The sequence below is a fragment of the Malurus melanocephalus genome, unplaced genomic scaffold (genome assembly GCF_030028575.1).
Source record: "Malurus melanocephalus ecotype Western Australia unplaced genomic scaffold, MMel_1.1 scaffold_57, whole genome shotgun sequence".
NCBI classification, from domain to species: Eukaryota; Metazoa; Chordata; class Aves; order Passeriformes; family Maluridae; genus Malurus; species Malurus melanocephalus.
In genome coordinates, this window is record NW_026623289.1 from 1542598 (window position 1) to 1555081 (window position 12484).

Genomic DNA, 12484 nt, shown 5'->3' on the forward strand with positions numbered 1-12484 from the left:
AGGGAGGAGGGTGGGGGCGGGACCCGGCTGCTGGGAAACTCCAGTTGCACCTCCCCCCGAGCAGAGGGAACCCAGAAATCCCCTCTGGCGGGGAAAGTCACGGASAGCGGAGTGCCTGGCCCGGTCCCTGCAGAGGAGCTGACCCCGGCGCCCTGTCCCGACACACCGGTGAATGCRGCACCCTGGGCTCACTGCCCGAGGRCTTCTCTGTGTGATGTGTCCCATTGCAGGCTCGGAAACCCACCGTCTCTCTCGGATAGAGAGCAGGTGCCTCCAAAAATGCCATATTCTGCACTTGGGGTGGTCATCTCTGGATGTACAAACAGCCTGGGGAATGAGGAAAGAGACCTCAGGTCTTGGTTGACGGCAAGTTGAACATGAGTCAGCAGTGCCCTGGCATCCAGGAGGGCCAACCATGTGCAGRGGGGRCATCAGGCACCGCATCATCAGGTGGGCAAGGGAGGAGATTGTTCCGCTCTGYTCTGCCCTGAGGCAGCCTCACCTCGAGTGCTGGGGGTAGTTTGGAGCACCTTAATAGAAGAAAGGCATAAAGCTRTTAGAGAGCATCCAAAGGAGGGCAAAAAAGATAGTGAAGGGTCGGGAGGGGAAGCCATATGAGGAGCAATTGAAGTCACTTGACTTGTTCAGCCTGGAAAAGAGGAGACYGAGGGGAGAGCTCATCACAGCCTACAGCCTCCTCACAAAGGGGAAGAGAKGAGGCAGGCACYGATCTCTTCTCTCTGGTCACCAGTGACAGGTCCCAAGGGGATGGCCTGAAGCTGTGTCGGGGGAGGTTTAGGTTGGATATCAGGAAAAGGCTCTTCACCCAGAATAGTGATAGAACAGGGCAATAGAACAGGCTCCYCAGGAAAGCAGTCACRGCATCAARCCTGTYAGAGTTCAAGAAGCATTTGGACAATGCTCCCAGACACATGGTGTGACTTTTGAGGTTGTCCAGTGAAGAAACGGGTGCTGGACTTCATGATCCCTGTAGATCCTTTTGGACTCAGGATATTCCATGATTCTTGAAAGCTTTGCTTTCTGAGCAGGGCATTGCCACCAGCAGGCTCTCAGGGGTGAGGTGCACTCCTGAAAGAACAGCCACCTGTGTCTGKGTCCTGCATCGTGCCTCCCCCAGAGCAGACTCATGGCAGTCCCAGTAGACATCAATACCATCCATCACCGGCAGAGTGGGGATTGACTCCCTGCTTAGGGACTGGGAGAGACAGGCTTCTTTCCTTACCCCAAAGCCTCCGAAACTGTTCCATTTGTGGGTRGGAGACCTTACTGAGCCTTTCAGTACTTGAAGGGGGGCTCTAAGAAAGATGGGGACAAAGGTTTTAGCAGGGCCTTTTGTGATAGGACAAGAGTAATGGTTTTGAACTGAAGAAGGGTCGATTTAGATTATAGATTAGGAAGACTTATTTAATGATGAGGGTGGTAAAACACTGGAAGAAGGTGCCCAGTTGAGCTGGCACAGCGCTGGAGAACAGATGCTTCTTCTGGTCCATGCTTTTTGGCCGGCATCCTGTCTGCTGATCTGCCACTTTCCTCTCTGGGCCTCCTTTTTCTAAGAAGCCCATGGTAGCAGGGAAAAACCTCACCCCCAATGTCTGCCAAAACAGGAAACAGAAACAGAGGGGCCGCCCTGATGGGCAAACCCATGATCTCCGGTCCCTTGAAAACCCTGATTCATGTCAGACCAGGCTTTGGYTGAGCTGGGTGGAGGGTTCCCTTCTGGGACTGCCCCAGGGTTGGGTCCCCTTACTCCTTGACAACCAGTGACCAGAAATAACCATGGTCATGGGGTGGAAATGCTGGGTGCCACACCAGTCTGAAATCRTTGGAAACATGAAACAGTGCAAAATTTTGCCCTGATGTGCAGAATTTCCTTTGTATTTCATCACCTCTTCTAATACCAATGTGGAAGGAGCAAAGGCAGGGTTTGAAACCTGCAGTTAGGGCTGGTTTGGGGACAGTACACTSCAGCTGGAAGAGAGCTTGATGCTGCTCTTTTCACCCAGGAGGAGAAGGGATATGGCTCCTGGGAGGAACCAGAATGACTGGTGTGGTCCAAGGGTTGCACTCACACAAACACACACAGCTCGGGGCATGGCTGGAAAGGCAGCCTTTGGGACTGTCTGAAAGCAGAGGATGCTGTTCTGGATGCAGAAAACCTGGGCCTGTTTCCTCACATCTTTGATTATGTGATTCCTGAAGGATGCAGGGGTGTCTGTCACAGATGGRAATCTGCATTGGGAAGTGGCTCAGTGACACAGAACAACTTGAAAYCACTCTTTAAATATTTAGGGGGTCTTTGCACTTGGCTCAGACAAATATTTCATCCCCAGCTTAGCACTGGGGCCCTGACTGTTGGACACTCCTGTAGTGAGGGATGTGGGAAAGTCCAAGGGAGTCTGACACTCAGCTGGTGTTATCAAAGGTAGCTGCAGATCTGTGGGCATCCTGGGTTGTTTTCTTGGATAAATGTTTGTACAGAATGACTTATGTGGGATCTAAATTAGATTAATGTAGTGGGATCTGTTACTGGGCCTCATCTTTACCCTTTACTTTTAGTAGCGTCAGGGCAATTCTGCCAGAAGAGAGTGGAACAAGTAGTTCTTGYAATTTGGTCTTAAATTAATAACCTTATTTCCCCAAACCAAATTTGACCTCCTGCTGATATACCAGCATGACGTTGCTTGTCTATGTAGCCTGATTCCTGAGACAGGCATCTTGAATTTGCTTGAGTAGTTCTGGGTGGCTTGTAACCAAGTTAAACCAGGCTGCACTTCTTCCAATGCTGCCCAGGAATTTTTCTGTGCTCTGTAACTACACAGTGTGTAACTACAAKGCTACACTGATACTCCTTGTTTATCGTTTTTGCTATCTAAGAAGTTATCTGGAGTCTGCAATCCCTGGAATCCAGGGGATTATACCTGACTTCTCTAATACACAGGATGTTTCTTACCTGAAACTTACACTTAAAAGCAAGATGTACTTCAGAGATTTGAAACTTTATTTTGCAGCTTTATTTTCCTTAAATTTGAACAGTGACTTGCACGGGATTGTTCCCCTCTTTTATATAGAGCATCAAGTCAATCTCATTGTCAGCCCTAATATCCAAATTTAGCTGACCAAGAGCCTGCAAATGGGATGTATCTCTACTAAAAAATAGTTACGAATTCTTTGCACTAGACAATGAAAAATTTGCTTACTTGAAGTAAGTGCTTCTTATTATGAACAAGAAGCATTTATAAGAAAATTATTTTTGAAGTGTGGTTTATTTCCTTTTTTCAGGATGATGAAAAGCTGTTATTCTCAATGCCAGCTAAAGGTGTGTCAAGAAGCAGATTGTCATGAGGGTAAARGTGCTCTTCTGGAGTCCATTAATTTTACATGTTTATACATTGAATGGTATTTGAGATTTTTGTTCAAACTTGTTTTCATTACCTTTATTACCAGACAGGGAAACTAGTAATTGTCCTGTGGGATTTTCTACGAGCTGAACTCATTTCTACTAAGTAATTCCAGCTGAGCATGTTTCAGAGTAGAAAAGCAGCAGGTCTRGGTGCAGGTGGTTGGCAGCTTTCTGAGTAAGCAGGCATTTCCTGATACCTTCTGCTGGGAATATGGGTGCTATCCCCTGCAGCTAGTGGGCCATACAAGCCCAAGTAGAGGTGCCTGAGTTGGTGCTTGAGAGAGTCAGAAAATACTCTCAGTGTGGTGTTGGATTGGGAAATCAGGGTCAGGCAATATCTGGCAGCTTTTCCATGTGGGATGGGGTAAGCAGCAGCAGCTTCAGGAGGGGAATAGGGGAGGATGTCACCTGGGTGGCTGACCTCCCTGCAGTGCTGGGGGAGGCATGTGAAGTAGCATGTGGTGGGGATTGCGTGTGCTATGACCTGAGCTGTTTGTAGCTGATTGCTTCACTGCTCCTGTGCTGGGAAATGGCTCTTTTCTTTCTGTTTACTGTGGCATAATTTTATAGAAGTGGGGGCACGTGCAAAAAGGCATAGCAGGAAAGGGTTTGGGATCCTCATTAAAATGTGAGGTAAAAGACCAAGAGGTCACACCATCACATTAATCTGTCTCTCTCCAAAAGTTTATGAAATTTGGGATCAGCAAAAGGAATGAAAGTTTGAGCTSTGCAGGCTGATTTAGTTCTGCAGGTCAGAGCAATGTCAGCCAGGTCATGAGGGGGCCCAGTTCCTCTCCCTGAGTGCAGGGCCATGAGGAGGAACTTGCTGGCTTCAAAGGTACTGTCACTGCTCAGCAGCTGGGGCAGAGGAGGTTGGCAGTCTAGAGGTGGTGGATCCAGCTCTCAAGACTATTATGCATATTAACTCCAACCATTCAGGTCATAAAATAATTGCTTGCAACAATATTACTTCCATTGATTGAGGTGCCTTCCTCTCCCCTATTCGTTATAACTATAAGTAATAAAAACAGGATTTTTTTTTTTTCCATCAGCAACCATGCTCAGAAGAGCTGTAATGATATAGCCAAATACTGGTCTTGCAGCATAGGAGCAGGGTAGTGGTGAGGGACGGAGCAGAACCTGGGCAATGGGAAGTGTRGGCACCACTGGACCTGTTCACCAGTGGATTGTATCACATGGTACTTACCACAGAGGGAAAAGTTCCCCTGACAGGCCATGCCTTGTGTAAGAGACATAACCAAGTAGCGGTGGTCGAAGACTGGATACCCATGACTTCTCCTCCCAGAAAACAGCAGAAATCACCGGGATGAAGTTTTGCTTTCTCTTGCTGTTTCTCTATATGTCARTGAAGTGACAACTTCCTAGACTGCAGCTAACTGGACTTGTTCTAGATGCCCTAGGGCCCAAAAGTGWATGGAGAGTACCTCCTGGGGTGCAAGTTTGAAACTTCTCAGTCTGTGGGGGCTGTTGTTTCTAGCCAGTCTGAGACACCTGTGAGACTATAGGATATAACCTCTCATTTTCCCTCTTATTTCATGAACTACTTTCCTGCCCCAACTTTAATTTGTGCTTCACAACCCTTGATAATTATGCATGTATTAAGTTATATGATTTTAAGTACAACACCCTTTGGCTCTCAAAATGATCACAGAAGTGCACCAAGGGACAGATCTCTGCTGTCTTTGAAGTCTGCTTGTGGCCTTCTGCAAAGAATTCCATATGCAGGATATGCAACATGTAAGCCCAAGATCTTAATGCCAAACAATAAGAAGTATTTTTTAAGTACTGAAGCAGTGACCCAACCTAAAGTTCTAAGATCCAGAAAGTTTCCTTCCTCCTGCAAAATATTTTGCAACATGGACCCTGTCGCCACAGGTAGAAGCYTGGTCTTGTGCTGAGAAGATTGATCTGCTCGTGCATTTTTGAGTCCAGATGTGAAAACCAAGCAGAGCTGTGTTGACTAACCATGTTCAGGAGATACAGCCACTGCAGCAGCGTACCTTCATCCTTTTGTCAGAGTTCTGCCTCTGTTGTCTTCCTTTCCAAGTGGTGAAAACCCATCTTTTCCCCAGGTCTGTTTGAAGGAAGYTGGTGTCAGAGGTCTGACCTGCAGCAAAGCTGTGATTTGGTAGCTTCAACAGTGTGAACCCCTCTTGGGAATTTTGCTACCACTGGTACCAGCCTCACATGATGATAGTTTTGTCCTCTSGAGTCATATCTGGACCACACTAACCACAGAGAGCTTTCCTGATACTACATGTCTGAGTAATGGGCCAGGATCTCAAACCTAAATGTTCATCAAAGGAAGGGTTTGTATTCAAGCATGGTCTGCATCCCCATCTTGGTATTTCTGCTTGAGGAGTGGTCATAACTGAGGCTGATGACACCTTTGGTGTGATATTCTGGTGGAGGAGGCATCTGTCCCTGAGGCTGCCCTGGCACCCTCCCCTGATATTTGAGTGAGGGAGGTGTGCATTTATGTGGTTGCTCTGACATGGAGAGGGAGGAGGGATTCATGTCAGAGATTTCTGCYTGGGGACAGCTGACATGCTCACAGTGGGCAGGAGATACCATGAGCAGGAAGGGAAGTCCCCTTGACCCGACAACCTTGGCAGCCAGCAGTTCCCAGTTTGCTATCCCTGGACCTTCCGCCAGGCATCTTCATAGCCTACGAAAAGTCACCCTCCTCCATGGATTGGAGGGAGTGATGTTGTCTCTGTGTTTCATTCAACTTGCAGTCTCATGGGAATCCTCAACATCTGGCAAGTGGTGACTTGGGGAGGAACAGCAGGTGTTGAGGGAAGACTGTAGTTTTTTCCTTTTCACCTGAAGGAAACAAGAAATGTTTTTCCTGGTGTGAAAGTCCAGTCATCTCAGCACAACTCACCCCAGAGGAGTGGGAGCTCACACTTCCTGCTATCCCAYTCCTGTTGGGAAAGGGAGGGCATATTGTGGAGTCACAGCCCTGGCCTTTGGGTTCGGAGCAGATCTGGAAGAGCTCTTGGCTGGGGCCACTGTGGTGGGTTCCCAGGTGTCTGTAGCACTGATGTTCTGAAAAACACTGCTGCTTCTGAGACGGTTCAGCAATCCTCTGACAGAAAAGCACCACTGCTTTTAGCACCCATTTTAAGGTACTCCAGCACCCTGCAGTCCTTTCTTTACTCTAGCATACTCTTGTTTCTTTCTGTAACATTGCTTCTCCATTTACAACTTCCTAATGCCTTTGAGGTTCAGCATGAAGACACAAGGATCAGCTCTCTGTGAAGCCAGACAAGCTYGTGTGTGTGTGCTTCCAAGATGAAAGTTGCCTTTCTTACAGTACTYCTGCATTAAATAGGGGTCTCTAAGTTGGGGACACTTTTTGCTTGTATGCCCTCAGAGGCTGGCATAGCCAGGGGCTGAGGGAAGGCAAATGGGAACTRCCTCACCAGTTAAGTTGCAAGAAATGGTTCAGGGAGCCACATCCCGAGCAGCATCAGGCACCTGTGATCTCTGCAAAATGTCTCAGTGCTCCAGATGTGATAGCACAGCTGTGCTGTGCAGCACAGGGCTGGGTGTCCTGACAGACCTGCTCTGTCAGCTGAGCCCTGGAACTGCCTAAACCACCCTGTGGCAGCTGTGGCAGCAGCTCCCGTGGTGTGGGAGGAATGTGCCCATGTGTATTTAAGAGCTGGGGCTGGGTCATGCCTGTTCTCACCAGCACTCAGCTGGTGGATCTGCTCCTGTCACCCTCGGCTGTGCCCAGGCTGGCACAGGGCTGTGTGCAGGGCATGAGAGAACTAATTTTAGATCAGGGAATGGAACACAGGAAAGGTCACTGGATGGGACCAAATCCCAACTGTGCCTCATAATGGCAGCAGCATCATGTTTAGACCTGSTAGAACTAAGCAGGATGTCTTTTCAGTGCAGTTGTTTTACCCCAGCCCAGGCATCTTCCCTGCCCCGGGGCTCTCTCCCTTGGTGTATCTCTTTTTTTGCCCAGCAGGAAAGGCTGTCCATAAACTTCCCATTACAGGGTGGTGGAAAGTCCTGGGGAAAAGCACCCAGGAAACTGCAAAAGCAGTACTTCTCTTTGAAGTCTTGAAAGTGAAACACCAAGAACTTCTTCTGTTTTGAACTTCCTTGTGGGACCTCAAGGTTTGCCCCTTCCTCATCCTGGCCTCTCTCCTGCTGCATTATGCTCTCGTGCCCAAGAAAACTTGGGCTTGATGAATGGCACAGAGGGAAGTTTTCAGGGGAAATCCAACCAGCCATGAGGACAGCCTGTATTTCAAACCCTCTGACTCAGTAAGGAGCTCATTACTTATCTTTCACTGTTGAAATCAATAGATTTGTTGCTGCCAAATTTACTGGCAGTAAAGAACAGCCCTTCATTTCTTTGTAAAGAGAACATATTTCTGAATGAAATTTGCAGTTCTCCCGAGGACTGAAATYCCCACTAATCTGGCAATTAAATACTCCTTGTCTCAAAAAACATCTGTTGGATCTTCAGGACAATAACCTTTTTTTTGCCTCCTGTGCCTTGGCACAGYCTGCACCATAGGGCTGGATGAGGTGTTTTGTACGTATTCATTCTCCTGGGATTTTTCCCAATRACACAGTGGCCGGACATAATCCTTCCTAAACTACTTCCTAAATGGATGGGGTTGTTATCATTATTTTGAACATCACCTTCAGAGAAAAGAGGAAAATATCTGACGCGAGTAAATGTGAGTGCTGGATATGAAATCCAATGCTGTAACGTCTATGTAAAGTCAATAATTTGGATGCAGTATATAAACCTTGTGTGTATGTTTTTAACTCCTTCAGGCTTCTCTCCACCTGCATCAGGAAGAAGCTGCTTCACTCACACGAGGTTGARAGGGCAGTTACATATATGTTTTTTAACTGAGGAAAATAATATTCCTTTGAGGYTTCTGTTTGGTACATCCCACATAAGCATTTTCACAGAAATACAGCTGTAACAGCAACAATGCAATTCATTTTTCTTGCTGTGACTCAAACAATAGCATCTAAATCCACGCATAAAGGCTGAAGGTCAAATGATTGTGGAGACATAGCAGTTGTTATTTGCAATGGATGGTGAATAATTCTGGGAAACAGAACAATATTTCTGTGAGTTGTCATGCCTGTCTGCAGGCGGTTTTTATAACTCAAGATTTTCTCCTGTTTTGAATGTTTAATAGAACAAAATCAGATGTCCATTTCTTGCCCTGTTGCAAGGCAAAGAAATCCTCTTTTTTAAAAAACTAATTCATTTAGGAGACACAACCTTGAGMTGTCTCAGTTTTTAATCACTTGCAAAAGGCATTTTAGTGGAAATGAGAAATCCCAAACCCAAGGGTCAGGGCCAAAATCAGAGGAAATGATTTGTTCAGGTTTAGTCTCCTCCCTGCAGGCAGTGATGAAATGTCACRCGTGGAATTCCATGATGGGGTAGTGGCAGGGGCTCTCTTGCCGAGGAGTATCCCCGCCTCCACTGCAGCTCTGTGCCAAGGGCATGCTGGGCCTGGGAGTGCTGCAGCTCCTCTGAGGTCCTGGACAGTGCTGCAAGTTCAGGATCCTCTCAAGGGTGGCTTTTTCCCTTGCACAGAATAGTTATATTAAAATTTAAATCACAGCTTGGTACAATCCCATGGATCTATTTTTTTTTTTTTTTCCAGAGCTGAGTTCAGGCCGTTTTGTGCTGTCTGGTAGTGAAAAAAGGACCAAAAGTAATATGGTTAACAAAAAAAAGGAAAAGAGATCTGTTTGGTTTTTTTTTTTTTTTTTAATGTACAGAGTTGAATTTGAAATGGGATGTCACAAGTCTGATATACTGCGGGCGCAGGACCAGAGCTGTGCGAGTGTCCCTTTTCCTGGGGCTGTCATCTGGTGGCAAAGGAAAGTGGAGGGGTGGGCTGCAGGCTAGGTCAGGGGCAGGAGATGTATGGAACAAGCAGCASAAATAGTTTCTCAGTGCTTCCTCTCCTGCACTCCACCATCTTCCTTTTGTCTCTGTGTCACCAGGACACTGCGCAGATCCAGAAGAAGGTCTCCTGAGCTGACATGGTGTGTCATCTGTCCTTCAGCAGCCATAAGCARTGGTGCTTCCAAATAAATTCTCTTTCCTGACCTTGCTGGGAGAATACTGTGGACAAATCCAGCCTGGCCTTTGGGCTGTTSTTTCCCTCCACGTCTGCTCACAGACAGCGCTCTTGTCATCCCAGGGAACGGTCTTTGTTTCGGAGGGTGACTAACAGCTGCTTAGCAAGGACAGGCACAGCGTGGATTCAGCCCTGAGATCACGGAGGGAAAGAGGCACTGTGGGCTTTAGCTGGTGCTGTGGAGGCTCAAGGCCCTTTTGTTTAAAGGACTCTCAAGATGAAAGCATGAGTAATTCATTCCTGCGCTGTAGCTATGAGGAGAAGATGACGGTCCACGAGTGTCTGACGTGCTTTTGGAGACAAAAGCCACCAGACTTTTGACCATGTGCCTCCTAATGAATCCCTGATGATTAATTCCATGATTGCCTCTTATCCACTCAATGGGCTTCTATTCATAGCACAGTTCTTTCAGGAAATAGTTTTTCCCCAAGTTTTGGAAAAAGTATTGAAAAGTTGTGAGCTCCCTGACTAAGGAAATGATCCCCAGCACTTTGTGCCTTGTTCAAGGTGCCAGACTTTTGTGATTAGTTTGATCTTCCCTTCTTTTCAGTTCTGGGAATACCCATGATGTGCTTCACCAGGAAGTGCTGTTGGATATGAGCCAYCTGGGCTASTGGAAGGTGTCCCTGCTCATGGCAGGTGGGTTGGAACCAGCTGATCTTTGGCATCCCTTCCAACCCAAACCATTCTGTGATTCTGTAAAAGGTAGGGATGACACGCTGTCCTCAGCAGTCCAGCCCTGTCAGTGGTTGTTTTGCTGTGTCTAACTTCAATCTATTTACTGCAGTAGAAGCCTGTTTCTCTATGTCTGACCCCCTCAGAAAATGGAGAGGAGCACAATCCTTCCCTTCAGCAGCAATTTTTTAACCAACTGAAATTATCACATCTGTCCTCTGTGCCTCCCATGGAAGTACTTCTTTAGTCCATGAACAGTAAAAAGCTGAAGGCTACTCTTCTGCACTGACCAATATTAAGCAAAGCTGTCTTCCTCTGTGGATCCAGTTGGTGAAATAATTCCTGTTTTCTGGGTTTTCTTCTGATTCCCAGCCTCTCTCTTAGCTCCAGTTTGCCCATCCCCTTCCCAGGGGGTGAGTGCATCCAGGGGATGGTTTGACAAGTTGTGTAACCACCCCTTTCTGCCTTCTGGCTTTTTCTGCACTTGGGTAACACTGTTCACACAAAAGCAGTTCTGCCTCCCCCGATGTCAGTCTCCCCACAGTCCTGGGAACCAAGGCAYAATCCTGCAGCCTCTAACGAAGCCATGGCATGTCCCCAGTCCCACACTCATTATGGAGCTCAGACTATGGGCCTACTTGTGCTGCCAGGCACAATTTCATGCTTGGCCAGACATAAACTATGCGTGGTCAGATGTCTTGGGGCTTAGGTGCTCACCTTTAATCTGCCATTCACTTTTTCTGCCTCATTTAGCAAGAGCTACAATCTCTGTGCAGCTTGCAGGAGAGCCTTAGAGTGGCATTTCGAGACTKTCAGGTGGCATGAAGATGGCAAAAATACTACAACGGCCTTTTTCCAGAGTTTTCTGTCTTACRTATTACTTCTTTTGTGAGAAAATGTATTCTAATGGCATGAAAGGAATTCACAAATACAAGTTCAGAGTACTACATTGGAAGAGTATTAGAGGCTATTTTGCAGTGCTCTCTGTGACAGAGGTGAATGCAAGGAGCCAAAGTTCACATGTTCAGTGTCCTCAGGCAATATTTATGTGGCTGTGGGGCTAGAAAATGTTCTTGTGTTTCTTTAAAAGTTAATCCATTTCTGCTGCCCATTAATGTACRTCAGCCTTTACCTTTTCCCAATATGGTATTTTTATTGTAATAGTGATAGCAAATAGTTTAAACCAATGCTCCAGCAACCTGACTGAGCTCTTGTACAGGTTTTATGGGGGAGGTGGGCCAATCCCAGTAGTAATGTCATGGTGTCATTAGYAGTGTTACATAAAATTGTCTCCAAAGGGTGGAAAAGCATGGTGATGCTGATCAGAGCCCTCCTGTATCTGCCAAGTACCAAAGAACAAAAATGACTGGCTTTGGGACAGTAAATCCAACGACAACAAGACTTCATAGAGGAAGATGCAAAATACTGAACATAAATGTTTGCTAAACACTGGAATTTGGGGGAAGTGTGTTATCTAACTACTAAAGCAGTTAAACCTAAAACTAACACAAATTTACTTTTTAGCCACTCCTGAAATAACAATGCCATGGAACTTCWTTTTATGCCAGCTGTGTGTGCTGGGTGCTGTCAGGCCACATCACCCAGCCTGTAAAGTGGATGAAATACATGACTCTGCTTCTCACTGGTCATCCTTAATATTTTTAATAGATTGAGATCTCATTCCTGAAAGATACCACAGGACAGGGAGCCAAACATTATAGGGGTGCTGCACTAAAAGGYGTTTTTGGGGAATATTTTGACTGGTTGATCATGATCCCCAGCTGAGGGACAGCCTCCTGGGCATTCACTGCAATATCTTGGTACTRTTCCTTTCTTGCTTTGTGTGAGCCTGTTTCCATATCTTCCTTCCATGGAAGGACAACTTCACAGAGCAAAATTGCTGAAATAGTGGCACACAATGGCTGGTCTCAGATGGCAAACGCCATCTCATGCACTCTGGTTGCTCTCACTGACCCTTTGCTTTTCACCCCAAACCAGAAACAAACAGCATTGTGAAACATCAGAGACCTCTGAAACAAGGAAAAAATGTTTTACCACCCACACAGCACACTCAGCTGTGCCAGATCTGCTGTCCCCCCCACCATCCCAAATGCAGCGTTCTCTCCTGAGATGCTAAATCTGGAGAGAGTTTGGTTTTTCCATTTAGTGGGACACTTTTGAGACAGCTTTATTCACCAGAGATGCATCTTCACAGGGTAGC